This window comes from Chiloscyllium punctatum, chromosome 4 (assembly GCF_047496795.1).
Source record: "Chiloscyllium punctatum isolate Juve2018m chromosome 4, sChiPun1.3, whole genome shotgun sequence".
Classification (NCBI taxonomy): Eukaryota; Metazoa; Chordata; class Chondrichthyes; order Orectolobiformes; family Hemiscylliidae; genus Chiloscyllium; species Chiloscyllium punctatum.
This window is the reverse complement of record NC_092742.1, coordinates 8,187,797-8,205,415: the sequence shown is the minus strand read 5'-3', so window position 1 is coordinate 8,205,415 and position 17,619 is coordinate 8,187,797. Positions and strand designations below refer to the sequence as shown.

Genomic DNA, 17,619 nt, shown 5'->3' with positions numbered 1-17,619 from the left:
CTAGCCAGATATCCTAAATTAATCTAGTCCCATTTTCCAGCACTTGGTCCATATCCCTCCAAACCCTTCCTATTCATATACCCATCCAGATGCCTTTTAAATGTTGTAATTGTACCAGCCTCTACCACTTCCTCTGGCAGCTCATTCCATACACACACCACCCTCTGTGTGAAAAAGTTGCCCCTTAGGTCCCTTTTAAATCTTTCCCCTATCACCCTAAACCTGTGACCTCCAGTTCTGGACTCCCCCACCTCTGGGGGAGTCCTTGCCTATTTACCATATCCTTGCCCCTCTATAAGGTCACCCCTCAGCCTCCGACGCTCCAGGGAAAACAGCCCCAGCCTGTTCAGCCTCTCCCTATAGCTCAAACCCTCCAACCCCGGCAACATCCTCGTAAATCTTTTCTGAAACATTTCAACTTTAACAATATCCTTCCGAAGGAGACCAGAATTGCACACAGTATACCAAAATTGGCCTAACCAATGTCCTGTTCAGCTGCAACATGACCTCCCAACTCCCAGAGTATTGAGTACTCTGACCAATAAAGGAAAGCATGCCAAACACCTTCTTCACTATCCTATCTACCTGCGACTCCACCTTTAATGAGCTATGAACCTACACTCCAAGGTCTCTTTGTTCAGCAACACTCCTCAGGACATTACCATTAAGTGTATAAGTCCTGCCCTGATATGCCTTTCCAAAATGCAGCACCTCGCATTTATCTGAATTAAACTCCATGGGCGGCACGGTGGCAGTGGGTGGCACAGTGGTTAGCACTGCTGCCTCACAGCGCCAGAGACCCGGGTTCAATTCCCACATCAGGCGACTGACTGTGTGGAGTTTGCGTGGGTTTCCTCCGGGTGCTCCGGTTTCCTCCCACAGTCCAAAAATGTGCAGGTCAGGTGAATTGGCCATGCTAAATTGCCCATACTGTTAGGTGAAGGGGTAACTGTAAGGGAATGGTTACGTTGTTCTTCGGACGGTCAGTGTGGACTGGTTGGGCCGAAGGGCCTGTTTCCACACTGTAAGTAATCTAATCTAAACTCCATCTGCCACTCCTCAGCCCATTGGTCCATCTGATCAAGATTCTGTGGTAACCTTATCCACTACACCTCCAATTTTGGTGTCATCTGCAAACTTACTAACTATACCCCCTATGTTCACACCCACATCATTTATGTAAATGACAAAAAGTAGTGGACCCAGCACCGATGCTTGTGGCACTCCACTGGTCACAGGCCTCCAACATCATTGGACAATACCTGACATCAAGATAAAGACCATTGACCTGGTTAAGGAAATAGGTTGGAAAAAGCATGTTAAAGGAAGTGGGACAGCTGGAAAGTTGGAGAGGTTCCGTTTGGGAATTTCAGAGCTGACGAGCTGGGGATGAGGGCAGAGCACCTGCAGTGAGGCGATTAAATCAGTGGCACTCAAGATGTCAACTTTAAATGAGATTTGTTTTCATTCACCCGTGGACCTGCATTTATTGACTGTCAGAATTCACGAGATAACATGTTATAGCCTAACAGGTTTATTTGAAATCACAAGCTTTCGGAGCACTGCCCCCTTCGTCAGCTGACCGAGGAACGGTGCTCTGAAAGCTTCTGAGTTCAAACAAACCGTGGACTCTAACCGGGTGTTGTGTGATTCCTGACCTTTTCCACCCCAGTCCAACAGCTTCACATTCAGGAATTGCTGCCATCCCTGTGCTAGAGGTTGATCCACAATGCCCTTAGGGAGGAAATTCCAAGGTTTTGGAAGAAGGACTGGAGATCTAATCGAGGTCTATAAGATGCGAAAGAGAGTTGACAAAGCAGTTGCAGAGAGGCTGTTTCCTCACGTGGGACAATCCAGGTTGAGAGGTGATCGTTTTGGAAGCAGGGGTGGCAGGCTTAAAAGTGAGATGAGAAGAGATTACTCCTCTCGAAAGGTCATAAATCTGTGGAGTTTCACTCCCCCAGAGTGCTGGAGATGTTGGGACTTTGAGTAAGTTAAGGAGGAGATAGATTTTTAATTAGTAATGGATTGAAGAGATATGAACAGCAGGTAGGAATGTGGAGGCTGAGATGAGGTCAGCCATGATCGTATTAAATGACAGAGCAAGCTCAGGAGCTGAACTGTCTATTCCTGTTCCTAGTTTTGAAGATCTTATTTTGACCCAGCAATACTGAAGGAATGGTGATACATTTCCAAGTCAGATGATTGGAAGGGAACTTGCAGGGGATTGTATTCCCATCTATCTGCTTGTCCTTCTAGCTGGAAGTGGTCATGGGTTTGCAAGGTGATGTATAAGAAATCTTGGACAAATTTCTGCAATGCATCTTGCAGGTAGGACACAGGCTGCTGCTGACCATCGTCTAGGTTAGAGTGGGGCTGGAAAAAGCACAGCAGGTCAGGCAGCATCCGAGGAGCAGGAGAATCGATGTTTCGGGCAAAAGCCCTTCACCAGGACTGAAGCCTACGATGAGGGAAGGAATGTACATTTGTGGATGTGGTGCCAATCAGGTGGCTGATTTGTTCTGGATGGTGAGAAACTTCTTGAGTGTTGTTGGAGCTGCCCCCATCCAGTAAGTGAGGAATATTCCATCACACTCCTGACTTTTGCTTTATAGATGGAGGACAGGCTTTGGGGAGTCAGGAGTTACTTGCTGGGAAGTGGGATTAGTTAGGAAATTGCTACATGACTATGGAGACAGAATGGGGCAGTGGCATTAGTGTGGGGATTGATACAGGGCTATGGGAAGAGAAGGGGAGAGAGTGGGCAGTGGGATTAGTGTGGGGATGGTATAGGGCTATGGGGAGAGAGTAGGGCAGTGGGATTAGTGTGGGGATTGATACAGGACTATGGGGAGAGAAGGGGAGAGAGTAGGGCAGTGGGATTAGTGTGGGGATTGATACAGGGCTATGGGAAGAGAAGGGGAGAGAGTGGGCAGTGGGATTAGTGTGGGCATTGATACAGGGCCATGGGGAGAGAGTGGGGCAGTGGGATTAGTGTGGGGATTGATATAGGACTATGGGGAGAGAGTGGGGCAGTGGGATTAGTGTGGGGATTGATACAGGACTATGGGGAGAGAAGAGGAGAGAGTAGGGCAGTGGGATTAGTGTGGGGATTGATACAGGGCTATGGGGAGAGAATGGGACAGTGGGATTAATTGGGGATTGATACGGGGTTATCAGGAGAGCAGGGAAGTGGGATTAGTTTGTGGATCGATACAGGGCAATGGGGAGAGAGCGAGGCAGTGGGATTAGTTTGGGGATTGATACAGGACAATGGGGAGAGAGTGGGGCAGTGGGATTAATTTAGCTAAAAACAAGGACTGCAGATGCTGGAAACCATGGTTTAGATCAGAGTGGTGCTGGAAAAGCACAGCAGGTCAGGCAGCATCCGAGGAGCAGGAAAATTGACTTTTCGGGCAAAAGCCCTTCATCAGTTTGGGGACTGATACAGGGTTATGGGGAGAGAGCGGGGACAATGGGATTAGTTTGGGGATTGATGCGGGGTGATAGGGAGAGAGCGGGGCAGTGGGATTAGTGTAGGGATTGATACAGGACTATGGGGAGAGAGTGGGGACAGTGGGATTAGTGTGGGGATTGATACAGGACTATGGGGAGAGAGCTGGGCAATGGGATTAGTTTGGGGATTGATGCAGGGTGATGGGGAGAGAGTGGGGGGCAGTGCGATTAGTTTCGGGATTGATACAGGACTATGGGGAGAGAGCAGGGACAGTGGGATTAGTGTGGGGATTGATACAGGACTATGGGGAGAGAGCAGGGCAGTGGGATTAGTTTGGGGATTGATGCAGGGCAATGGGGAGAGAGGGAGTCAGTGGGATTAGTTTGGGGGTTGATGCAGGGCAATGGGGAGAGAGCAGGGCAGTGGGATTAGTTTGGGGATTGATGCAGGGCAATGGGGAGAGAGCAGGGCAGTGGGATTAGTTTGGGGATTGATGCAGGGCAATGGGGAGAGAGCAGGGCAGTGGGATTAGTTTGGGGATTGATGCAGGGCAATGGGGAGAGAGCAGGGCAGTGGGATTAGTTTGGGGATTGATGCAGGGCAATGGGGAGAGAGCAGGGCAGTGGGATTAGTGTGGGGATTGATTCAGGGCTATGGGGAGAGCGCGGGGCAGTGGGATTCGTTTGGGGATTGATACAGGGCAATGGGGAGAGAGCAGGGCAGTGGGATTAGTTTGGGGATTGATGCAGGGCAATGGGGAGAGAGCAGGGCAGTGGGATTAGTTTGGGGATTGATACAGGGCTATGGGGAGAGAGCAGGGCAGTGGGATTAGTTTGGGGATTGATACAGGGCTATGGGGAGAGAACTGGGCAGTGGGATTAGTTTGGCGATTGATGCAGGGTGATGGGGAGAGAGTTTGTGGGATTAGTTCAGGATTACGCAAATGAAGGAAGAACAAAGATGTGTAAAACAGCTGAATCGATGTGTTTTAGTGTGAGATTATGCAGAAATTAATGAAAACCTTTATAAATTATGTTACAGAAAGGAAGAAGTTTTTGCCCCCTTAGGATGTCCTTGTTTACTTTATAGCCAACTAAATAATTTTGGTGGAGTGCCAAGGTGGTCATGTGAGAGACACAGAAGCCAGCTTGTGCAAAGCAAGATCCCACAATTAGCAATGCAACGATAACCAGATAGGCCAATTTTGTGGTTTTGAGTCAGGGATAAATATCAGTCCAGTCACTTAGATATTCACAACTTGCTCTTCAGGAGAGCACCATGGGATCTTCTTTATCCACCTCAAAGGGCTGACAGAGTTGAATGTCTGACCTGGACCATTGCTCCTGTAAGTGCAGCACTGCGCTCGTTCAGTACGGCCAAGTCTCTTAAATATAAAACATTCTACATCAGTGCCAGGGACATAGCACACCATCACATTGACATCTACAGAATAACTGTGAATATTAATGCTAATGTGTCAGAACAATTATTTGTGTGTGTCTGTTTTATTTGCATAACATAGTTCTGTGTCTGCTAACAAACTGGCAGAATTGCTTCACAGGCTTTGTTTCCCACAGCACAGTTTCTGTTGGGTTTTCCCTTGTGGCAAGAAATAAACTCATCTCAGAAAACCTCAAATTTAAAAGAAAAATACTTTTTCAAATTTTATATCATTATCAGCATCAACACGCAGTATCTGTTGCTTCAACACTCACGGAAAACCCCTCGCAAACTTTTCCAATTGAATGACCTTTGGACAGAGTTTACTTCCCCTTTGAAGAAAGGTCCTTTCATGCCCTCACGAAAGGGAATGAGTCAAAAAAGTTGCAGGTGCCGGAATCCAAGGTAGACAGGCAAGAGGCTGGGAGAACACAGCAAGGCAGGCAGCATCAGGAGCTGGAGAAGTCAGTGTTTTGGGTGCAACCCATCTTTAGGGCTGGGGGTGGGTGTGGGGGGAGCTGCAGGTAAAGGGGGTGCCGGGGCAGGGTGGTGAAGTGGGGAGAGGTGAAGACAGGTAGAGGGTACGACCTGGTTGGTCAACGGGATGAATGAATCTGGTTGGTGGCAGGGAGGAGTGGAAGGGAGGGGGAGGGGCTGGGAAGGGAGTCGGGACAGGCACTGGATCCCAACTCCTCCACTGTTAGATCGATGTCTGCATCAGTGTAGCCTCGTGCACCCAGGCTGAACTGGAGCCGTTTATCAACTTCACCCACAACATCCACCCTGCCCTCAAATTCACTTGGTCCATCTCGGACACCTCCCTCCCTTTCTTGATCTCTCCATTTCCATCTCTGGTGACAGTCTCTGGGCAGAGATTAACTACAAACTCACTGACTCTCACAACTACCTGGACTATGCCTCCTCCCACCCCGCGTCCTGCAAGGACTCCATCCCGTTTTCCCAATTCCTCTGTCTCTGCTGCATCTGCTTGGACAAGGAGGCATTCCACTCACGAGCTTCCCAGATGTCCGCCTATTTCGAACAACATGTTTTTCCTCCCTCGGTCATCCAGACACACCTCCAACACACCACCTCCATTCCCCAACTCCATTGCTCTAAATCTCCCCATCCCAATGCAATAAAGACAGAGTCCCCCTTGTCTTCACCTACCACCCCACCCATCTCCGCATCCAACAGATCATCCTTAAACACCTCTGCCAGCTCCAACTAGACCCCACCACCAAGAACCTCTTCCCTTCCCCATCCCTCGCTGCCTTCTGCCGGGACTGTTCCCATCGACAGTCTTTGGTTTGTGCCACTCTCCCCCCCGAACCCCCAGGTACCTTCCCCTGCAACTGGAAAAGGTGTAAAACCTGCCAGTACCCCACCCCCCTCACCTCTGCCCAGAGCCCCCAACAGCCCTTTCCAAGTGAGACAGAGGTTCACCTGTCTCTCCTCCAACCTAGTTGACTGCATCAGGTGCTCCCGATGTGGTCTTCTCTACATCAGGGAGACCGAACGTAAACTTAGGGAACGGTTCACCGCGGATCTCAGCTGGGCCCACAGAGGCTGACCGGACCTCCCAGTTACTGCCCATTTCAATTCCCCCCAACCACTCCCTTTCTAAAATGACCATCCTTGGCCTCATCTATTGCCACAACGAACCACAGTGTAAATTGGAAGAACAACACCTCATCTTCCACCTGGGCAGCCTACAGCTCTGAAGAATCAACATTGAGTTCTCCAACTTCAAATAGCCTCCCTCCTCATCCCTTACCAGCCCCTCCCCCTCCCTTTCCAGCCCCTACCCCTCCCTTTCCGGCCCCTCCCTCTCCTTTCCATTCCTCTGACAGACCCTTCATTCCAGCTACCAACCGGATTCATTCCTCCCATTGACCAACCAGGTCATACCCTCCACCTGTCTTCACCTATCCCTATTTCTCTATCCTGCGCCCATTTCCCCTTTTATCTACAGCTCCCCCCACACCCACCCCAGTCCCGAAGAGGTTACACCCAAAACGCTGACTTCTTCACCTCCTGATGCTGCCTGGCTTGCTGTGTTCTTCCAGCCCCCTGCCTGTCTACTCACAAAATGGAATGGCAAGTGTGGGACTGTAAAGAGGGAGACTGACAAGGAAAGTGTGAGATGTTGGAGAGAGATCAAGACAGAGAGAACCAGAGTTTGGACGTCCAGAAGGTATCAAGAGATGAACAAGGAGATGGCTGGAGAGACAGGGTGAGGTACAAGGTGAAGGAGAGAGGGAGAGACTGTGAAAACATGTCAGGAGTGACATATTGGTTCAACCAGTCCCTGATTTCCTGTTTATACTTAAACAGCAAAGGTAAGTTTCAACAGACTGAGAGACGCAGGAGTCGAAAAGTGTGGTGCTGCAAAAGCACAGCAGGTCAGGAAGCAACCAAGGAGCAGGAGAGTCGATGTTTCTGGCCTAATCCCTTCATCAGGAATGTTGGGGGTGGGGAAAGGGGGCTGAGAGATAGATAGGAGGGTGGGGCTGGGGCTGGGGGGAAGATAGCTGGGAAGGTGGTAATAGATGCAGCTGGGGACAATGACGATAGGTCAGAGAGGAGGGTGGAGTGGATAGGTGGGAAGGAGGGTGGACAGTTGGGACCGTTCAAGAAGGCGGTGCCGAGTTGGAGGGTTGGATCTGGGATGAGGTGGGGGGAGGGGAGATGAGGAAACTGGTGAAATTGACATTGATGCCATGGGGTTGGAGGGTCCCAACGTGGAAGATGAGGGGTGCTTCCTCCAGGAGTAGGGTGGCTAGGATTTGGTGATGGAGGAGGCCCAGGATTTGTCATCCGTGATGGAGTGGGAGGGGGAGTTGAATTGGTCGGCCTCTGGGTGGATGGGTTGTTTGGTGTGTATATCCCAAAGATGTTCTCTGCAATGCAGGAGATGAGAGGATGGGAGGGAGGCAGAGACATAGCAAGAGTTACAGCAGGAATGAGAATGGATGCTGCAGACAAGTGGAAACGAAGAGGGTTGGACAGAAAGGACCCATAAGAAGATGCAGAAACTATTCACAGAAAGTTACTCAGGACATTAAAAAGAAGAAAGTCTGAGATAACCATCATTCTGATGGAGTGGCATACCACTCCAAAAGTTTCACCTGCATTTCTCTCTACACCTGCTATCAGACCAACCAAGATTCTCCAACATTTTCTGTTTGCTCACCTCGATACTGTCCCCATCGAACACTCCCAGGACAGGGACAGCACGGGGTTAGATACAGAGTAAAGTTCCCTCTACACTGTCCAGCCACCAAACACCCCAGGACAGGGACAGCACGGGGTTAGATACAGAGTAAAGCTCCCTCTACACTGTCCAGCCACCAAACACCCCAGGATGGGGACAGCACGGGGTTAGATACAGAGTAAAGCTCCCTCTCCACACTGTCCCCATCAAACACTCCCAGGACAGGGACAGCACGAGGTTAGATACAGAGTAAAGCTCCCTCTACACTGTCCCCATCAAACACTCCCAGGACAGGGACATCATGGCATTAGATACAGAGTAAAGCTCCCTCCACACTGTCCCCATCAAACACTCCCAGCACATGGACAGCACGGGGTTAGATACAGAGTAAAGCTCACTCTACACTGTCCCCATCAAACACTCCCAGGACAGGGACAGCACGGGGTTAGATACAGAGTAAAGTTCCCTCTTTATTGTCCCCATCGAACACTCCCAGGACAGGGACAGCACAGGGTTAGGTACAGAGTACAGCTCCCTCTACACCGTCCCCATCAAATACTCCCAGGACAGGGATAGCACGGGGTTAGATACAGCATACAGCTCCCTCTACACTGTCCCCCATCAAACAATCCCAGGACAGGGACAGTGTGGGGTTAGATACAGAGTACAGCTCCCTCTACACTATCCCCCATCAAACACTCCCAGCACAGGGACAGCACAGGATTAGATACAGAGTACAGCTCACTCTACACTGTCCCCATCAAACACTCCCAGCACAGGGACAGCACGGGGTTAGATACAGAGTAAAACTCCCTCTACACTGTCCCCATCAAACACTCCCAGGACAGGGACAGCACGGGGTTAGATACAGAGTAAAGTTCTCTCTACACTGTCCCCATCAAACACTCCCAGGACAAGGACAGCACGGGGTTAGATACAGAGTAAAGTTCCCTCTTCATTGTCCCCATCAAACACTCCCAGGACAGGGACAGCACGGGGTTGGATACAGAGTAAAGTTCCCTCTTCATTGTCCCCATCAAACACTCCCAAGACAGGGACAGCACAGGGTTAGGTACAGAGTACAGCTCCCTATACATTGTCCCCCATCAAACACTCCCAGGTCAGGGACAGCACAGGGTTAGATACAGAGTAAAGGTCCCTCTACACTGTCCCCATCAAACAATCCCAAGACAGGGACAGCACGGGGTTAGATACAGAGTAAAGTTCCCTCTTCATTGTCCCCATCAAACACTCCCAGGACAGGGACAGCACGGGGTTAGTTACAGAGTAAAGCTGCCTATACACTGTCCCCAGCAAACACTCCCAGGACAGGGACAGCACGGTGTTAGATACAGAATACAGCTCCCTCCACACTGTCCCCATCAAATACTCCCAGGACATGGACAGCACGGTGTTAGATACAGAATACAGCTCCCTCCACACTGTCCCCATCAAACACTCCCAGGACAGGGACAGCACGGGGTTGGATACAGAGTAAAGTTCCCTCTTCATTGTCCCCATCAAACACTCCCAAGACAGGGACAGCACAGGGTTAGGTACAGAGTACAGCTCCCTATACATTGTCCCCCATCAAACACTCCCAGGTCAGGGACAGCACAGGGTTAGATACAGAGTAAAGGTCCCTCTACACTGTCCCCATCAAACAATCCCAAGACAGGGACAGCACGGGGTTAGATACAGAGTAAAGTTCCCTCTTCATTGTCCCCATCAAACACTCCCAGGACAGGGACAGCACGGGGTTAGTTACAGAGTAAAGCTGCCTATACACTGTCCCCAGCAAACACTCCCAGGACAGGGACAGCACGGTGTTAGATACAGAATACAGCTCCCTCCACACTGTCCCCATCAAATACTCCCAGGACATGGACAGCACGGGGTTAGATACAGAGTAAAGCTTCCTCTACATTGTCCCCAGCAAACACTCCTAGGACAGGGACAGCACTGGGTTAGATACAGAGTAAAGTTCCCTCTTCATTGTCCCCATCAAAGACTCCCGGGACAGGGACAGCACGGGGTTAGATACAGAATACAGCTCCCTCCACACTGTCCCCATCAAATACTCCCAGCACAGGGACAGCACGGGGTTAGATACAGAGTAAAGTTCCCTCTACATTGTCCCCTATCAAACAATCCCAGGGACAGTGACAGCACAGGGTTAGATACAGAGTAAAGCTCCCTTTACACTCTCCCTATCAAACACTCCCAGGACAGGGACAGCACGGGGTTAGATACAGAGTAAAGCTCCCTCTACACTGTCCCCATCAAACACTCCCAGGACAGGGACAGCACGGGGTTAGATACAGAGTAAAGTTCTCTCTACACTGTCCCCATCAAACACTCCCAGGACAGGGACAGCACGGGGTTAGATACAGAGTAAAGCTCCCTGTACACTGTGCCCATCAAATACTCCCAGGACAGGGACAGCACTGGGTTAGATACAGAGTACAGCTACCTCTACACTGTCCCCCATCAAACAATCCCAAGACAGGGACAGCACGGGGTTAGATACAGAGTAAAGTTCCCTCTTCATTGTCCCCATCAAAGACTCCCAGGACAGGGACAGCGCGGGGTTAGTTACAGAGTAAAGCTGCCTCTACACTGTCCCCAGCAAACACTCCCAGGACAGGGATAGCACGGGGTTAGATACAGCATACAGTTCTCTCTACATTGTCCCCCATCAAACACTCCTAGGACAGGGACAGCACAGGGTTAGATACAGAGTAAAGTTCCCTCTACATTGTCCCCTATCAAACAATCCCAGGGACAGTGACAGCACAGGGTTAGATACAGAGTAAAGCTCTCTCTACACTGTCCCCATCAAACACTCCCAGGACAGGGACATCACAGGGTTAAATAGAGTACAGCTCTATTGATGCTGCTATTAAAGCAAAACATTTCATGTGTTCAAAATCTAAAGCAAGCAACGAAAATTCTGGAGAAACACAACAGACACAAAGAAGGATCACTGGACTCAAAGTGGTTACTATTTCTCCCTCCACAGATGCTCCGAACCTTTTTGAGTTTCTCCAGCAGTTTCTGGTTTTATCTTGGATTTCCAGTATCTGCCATTCTTTAGTTTTATCTCTGCAAAGCTGTGTGCCCGTGCATAGGGTGCGACTGACAGCACACAGCGAGGTGCATGTTCAATAGCACACGGCTGTGATAGAAACGAGTATCAAACCTCCACGTGTTGGAAAACAGCAATACACTTGGAGAACAGGAGCTCTCACTGAAAACATTCTGAAACATGCAGAGTGTGAGAGGCATACACCATCCACACTGACCTGCTCGATAAGATTCTCTGCAGCAAGGCGAATTGTTCCCATTGCAATGTCACTGCCTGATGGCTGAGTCTGAAGTTGCCTTTGTTTGGGAAGGAAGGGAAACAGGCTGCCTGGTTAAGGACAGTTTCCTCCCCCAAGGACTTCGTAGGAAGTGTTTGTTTTAACCGTTTGCCAGGTTCTCATTGGTGAATCTGGCAACCACCTCAAACACAACTGAGTCGTGACAACACCACTTCAAAAAGCCTGCTTGACTACTCCCAGTACTACAACAACAACAACAAAACATTGATGTAGCACCTTTCACATAGCACCACCTTGCCAGGCTCTCTACAGAGAGCTTTACTGAGTCATTTCAAAATGAGGTAGCAGGTCAGATGACCAAGAGGATGGTCAAAGAGGTCAGTTTTAAGGAGCATCTAGAAACATAGGAGTAGGCCATTCGGCCCCTCAAGCCTGCACCACCACTCAGTATAATTGGGGCTGATTACTCAATCACAGTATCCCATTCCCACTTACTTTCAATACCCCTATATCCCTTTAGCCACAAGGGCTACATCCAGCTTCCTCTTGAATAAATCTAATAAACTGGCCCCACAGCTTCCTGTGGGATAGAATTCCACAGGTTCACAACTCTCCAACTGAAGAAATTCTTCCTCATCTCAGTCCTGAATGGCTTACCCTTTATTCTTAGACTGTAACTCCCTAGTTCTGCACTTCCCCAACAACAGGAACATTCTCCCCGCATTTAGCCTGTCCAGTCCCATCAGGATTTTATGTGTTTCTGTGAGACTCCACAACCTCATTTTTCTAAATTCCAGTGAGTACGAGCCTAGTCGATCTAAAATATTAATATTTAGGTTCCCCACAGAATGAAAACAGGCCCTTCAGCTCAACAAGTCCACACCAACCCTCCGAAGAGCAACCCACCCAGACCCATTCCCCCACTTTATATTTACCCCTGACTAATGCATCTAACACTGGGCGGCACGGTGGCACAGTGGTTAGCACTGCTGCCTCACAGCACCAGAGACCCGGGTTCAATTCCCGCCTCAGGCGACTGACTGTGTGGAGTTTGCACGTTCTCCCCGTGTCTGTGTGGGTTTCCTCCGGGTGCTCCGGTTTCCTCCCACAGTCCAAAGATGTGCAGGTCAGGTGAATTGGCCATGCTAAATTGCCCGTAATGTTTGGTAAGGGGTAAATGTAGGGGTATGGGTGGGTTGTGCTTCGGCGGGGTGGTGTGGACTTGTTGGGCCGAAGGGCCTGTTTCCACACTGTAAGAAATCTAATCACTATGAGGAGAAAGTGAGGACAGCAGATGCTGGAGATCAGAGCTGAAAATGTGTTGCTGGAAAAGCGCAGCAGGTCAGGCAGCATCCGAGGAACAGGAGAATCGACGTTTCGGGCATGAGCCTGAGATTCCTGAAGAAGGGCTGATGCCCGAAACATTGATTCTCCTGGTCCTTGGATGCTGCCTGACCTGCTGCGCTTTTCCAGCAACACATTTTCAAACCTAACACTGTGGCCAATTTAGCATGGCCAATTCACCTGGTCTGAGGTAGGAAACCAGAGAACCTGGAGGAAACCCACACAGACACGGGGAGAATGTGCAAACTCCACACAGACGGTCGCCCAAGGCTGGAATCGAACCCAGGTCCCTGGCACTGTGAGGCAGCTGTGCTAACCACTGAGCACCGTGCCAGGCAGGAAGAGGATTTGAGAGGGATAGTTATAGTCATAGGGTCATACAGTGTGGAAACAGACCCTTCAGTTCACCTCGTCTATACTGAACAAGGTTCCCAAACTAATCGAGTGCCACTTGCCTGCATTTGGTCCAAATCCTTTGCAAGTCTATTGCTCAGACAGCACAAAGCTCAGTCCTCAGTGCCAGAGTGAAGGAAATCAGAGATAGTCGAGAGGCCTCAATGAGAGTTTCCTCCAGTCTGGAGAAGACAAGCAGGAGAATATTAAAATTAAAGTTTTGCTGGACTTGAGCCAGTGTGTGTAGGTCAGTGAGAATGCAAGGGATGGGAGAATGGGTCATTCTGCTACACCCAGAACCCACACCCAGTCCCATTTCTCCTCCAAGGACCCCAGCATTTCAGATATCAGTCTTCAGCCAATCAATTACAGGACATTGGTTAGGCCACTTTCAGAATACTGTGTGCAATTCTGGTCTCCCTCCTATTGGAAGGATGTTGTGGAACTTGAAAGCATTCAGAAAAGATTTACAAGGATGTTACCAAGGTTGGAGGGTTTGAGCTATAGGGAGAGGCTGAATAGGCTGGGGCTGTTTTCCCTGGAGCATCGGAGGCTGAGGGGTGACCTTATAGAGGTTTATAAAATCAGGAGGGGCATGGACAGGATAAATGGACAAGATCTTTTCCCTGGGGTGGGGGAGTCCAAAACTAGAGGGCATTGGTTTAGGGTGAGCGGGAAAAGATGTTAAAGGGACCTAAGGGGCAACTTTTTCACGTAGAGGGTGGTACGTGTATGGAATGAGCTGCCAGAGGAAGTGGGGGAGGCTGGTACAATTACAACATTTAAAAGGCGTTTGGATGGGTATATGAATAGGAAGGGTTTGGAGGGATATGGGCCGGGTGCTGGCAGGTGGGACTAGATTGGGTCGGCATGGATGCGTTGGACCAAAGGATCTGTTCCATGTTGTACATAGGCAGAAGTGAGGACTGCAGATGCTGGAAACCAGAATTTAGGTCAGAGTGGTGCTGGAAAAGCACAGCAGGTCAGGCAGTGTCCAAGGAGCAGGAAAATCAACATTTCAGGCAAAAGCCCTTAATCAGGAATGAAGACAGGGAGCCTCCAGGGTGGAGAGATAAATGGAAGGTGGGGGTGGGGGGGGGGGGGGGGGGGGGGCTGGGGAGAAGGTAGCAAAGAGTACAATAGGTGAATGGGGGTGGGGATGAAGGTGAGAGGTCAGAGAGGAGGGTGGAGTGGATAAGTGGGAAGGGAGATTGTCAGGTAGGACAGGTCATGGGGATGGTGCTGAGCTGGAAGGTTGGAACTGGGGTAAGGTGGGGCGAGGGGAAATGAGGAAACTGGAGTTTGCACGTTCTCCCCTTGTCTGCATGGGTTTCCTCCGGGTGCTCCGGTTTCCTCCCACAGTCCAAAGATGTGCAGGTCAGGTGAATTGGCCATGCTAAATTGCCCGTAGTGTTAGGTAAGGGGTAGATGTAGATCTAGATGTAGGGGTATGGGTGGGTTGCGCTTCGGTGGGGCGGTGTGGACTTGTTGGGCCGAAGGGCCTGTTTCCACACTGTAAGTAATCTAATCTAATCTAATCTAATCTAATCTGTTGAAGTCCACATTGATGCCCTGGGGTTGAAGTGTTCCAAAGCAGAAGATGAGTTCTTCCTCCAGGCATCGGGTGGTGAGGGCGCGGTGGTGGAGGAGGCCAAGGACCTCCATGTCCTCGGCAGAGTGGGAGGGGGAGTTGAAATGTTGGGCCACGGGGCGGTGTGGTTGATTGGTGCGGGTGTCCCGGAGATATTCCCTAAAGCGCTCTGCTAGGAGGCGCCCAGTCTCCCCAATGTCGAGGAGACCGCATCGGGAGCAACGGATACAATAAATGATATTGGTGGATGTGCAAGTAAAACTTTGATGGATGTGGAAGGCTCCTTTGGGGCCTTGGATGGAGGTGAGGGAGGTGGTGTGGGCACAGGTTTTGCGAATCCTGTGGTGGCAGGGGAAGGTGCCAGGACGGGAGGGTGGGTTGTAGGGGGGCGTGGACCTGACCAGGTCGTCAGGGATACAATAGGTGAATGGGGGTGGGGATGAAGGTGATAGGTCAGAGAGGAGGGTGGAGCGGATCCATGTTGTACATCTCTATAACTCTATGATATCAAGAAACAGCTGGAGGTACAGAATACTGCAAAGGCAATGGGCCCTGATAACATTCCAGCAATAGTACTGAAGACCTGTGCTCCAGAACTAGCTGCTCCCCTCGCCAAGCTGTTCCAGTACAGTTACAACACTGGCATCTACCCGACAATGTGGATAATTGCCCAGGTATGTCATGTACACAAAAAGCAGGAGAAATTCAACCCAGCCAATTACTGCCCCATCAGTCCACTCTCGATCATCAGTAAAGTGATGGAAGGGGCCACCGACAGTGCTATCAAGCAGCACCTGCTCAGCAATAACCTGCTGAGTGACGCCCAGTTTGGGTTCCACCAGGGTCACTCAGCTCCTGACCTCATTACAGCCTTGGCTCAAACATGGACAAAAGAGTGGAATTCCAGACGGGAGGGGAGAGGGACAGCCCTAGATATCAAGGAGCCCTGGCAAAGATGGAATCAATGGATACCGGGGGAAAACACTCCGCTGGTTGGAGTCATATCTGGCACATAGGAATATGGCTGTGGTTGTTGGAGGGTCAGTCATCTCAGCTCCAGGCCAGACTTCATTGGTAAGTGTACAGAAGACTGCATGCCCAAGAAATTAATGGGAATGATTCCCAAGATTTGGAGATGCCGGTGTTGGACTGGGGTGTGCAAAGTTAAAAATAAGTCTCTAACAGATGAGAGACTTAACAAACAATCAAGGTATTTTTCAAAGTATAATTTCAGTTACATTACACTGTAAACTTTTCCTGTAAATTCTGTGTCCTACAATCTTATACTCCACAACCAGCTGATAAACGAGCAGCACTCCGAAAGCTAGTGCTTCCAATTAAACCTGTTGGACTATAACCTGGTGTTGTGGAATGATTCCTAACTGGAAACTATGAATGAACCAGGAAATGCCCTCCCTACTGAAGTCCAGGTCTGAGAGGTAAAGTCAGGCAACCCTGACCTACACGGGAAATCCAGGTTTGATCTTCATAAAGGTATGAGAGATGCTGTGAGGCAATATCAATCTAAGCTTGAGTCCTAGACCAATCTGATCGTCACCTGTCATTTGTGGCCAGGCTTATGTGACACAACAGGCTACAGACCAAACTCGATCAGAATCGCAGGCAACAGACCATCCGTACTGAGCTCAATACATTGCTGTGAACAGAACGCAGTGAAACAATGTCACCTATTCAGACAGCCTCAGGTGTCCCTGTCCCCATGGTCACAGCTGCTAAGGTCAGATCGGCTTTTGAAGAGTGAACCCACGGAAGGTGACTGGCCTGGGTGGAGTCTCCAGCCATGCACTCAGATCCAGGACTGACCAGCTGGTGGGTGTATTCGCAGATATCTTTAACCTCTCTTCACTCCGATCAGAAGTCCTGACCTGCTTTAAGAAGACCACCATCATCCCAGTGCCAATGAAATATCCTGCAGTGTGCCTCAATGCATCCCGCCCGGTAGCTCTGACTGCCATCATTATGAAATGTTTTGAGAGGTGAGTCATGGCTGACATCAGCTCCAGCCTCCCAGCTTGTCCCAATCCTTCACACTTTGTCTACCAGTGTAACAGGGCAGACACCATCCCCCTGGCCCTACACCATCCCTGGAACATCTGGGTAACAAGGATACCCACGTTAGGCTCCTAAGTATTGGTTACAGTTCTGCCATCAACACCATAATTCCAAACAAACCCGTCTCTCAACTCTGAGACCTCGGTCTCGGCTCCCCCCTCTGTAACTGAATCCTCGACTTCCTGCCCCATAGATCAAAATCAGTAAGAATAGACAGCAACAGCTCCCCCACAATAACCCTCAACACCTGTGTCCCACAAGGCTGGGACTCAACTCCCTACTATACTCCCCATACACTCAGACTGTGTGGCCAAATTCTGCCCTCACTCCATTTTACAAACTGGAATTGAAAATTCCAGATCTCCAGGGTGGCATCGTGGCTCAGTAGTCAGTTCTACTGCCTCACAGTGCCAGAGACAGGGGTTCAATTCCAGCCTCAGGTGACCGCATGGAGTTTGCACATTCTCCCCGTGTCTGTGTTTGTTTCCTCTGGCAGCTCTGGTTTCCTCCCAAAGTCCAAAGATGTGCAGGTGAGGTGGATTGGTCACACACTCAATTGCTCATAGTGTCTGACGAGGTGGGTTGGTCATGAGAACTGCAGGGTTATGTGTCTGGGTGGGATGCTTTTCAGAGTGTCACTGAGGACTTGATGGGCTGAATGGCCTGTAGGGATTCTATGATTCCAGATCCCAACAGCAGGATATATAGCTAATCTGCCTGTTCCAGCTGTTTGTAACAGCTATTGAATTCAATAAACTCCGTTGCACTTTCTCCAGAG

General features: G+C 49.9%; 1 protein-coding gene across 5 annotated transcripts in view; it reads right to left on the bottom strand.

Annotated features, from left to right (window-relative positions):
* The window catches only part of LOC140476059 (probable G-protein coupled receptor 132), a 102,707-nt gene that overhangs the window by 24,004 nt on the left and 61,084 nt on the right, over positions 1-17,619 (bottom strand). The window contains exon 1 of one of the 5 annotated variants that reach the window (XM_072568030.1): positions 11,420-11,765. The exons of the other annotated variants lie outside the window; for them this stretch is intronic. The gene's annotated coding sequence lies outside the window, so the exon portion shown is untranslated. Of the gene's footprint in view, positions 1-11,419; positions 11,766-17,619 lie in introns of those variants that run through there. 5 annotated transcript variants of the gene reach the window in all.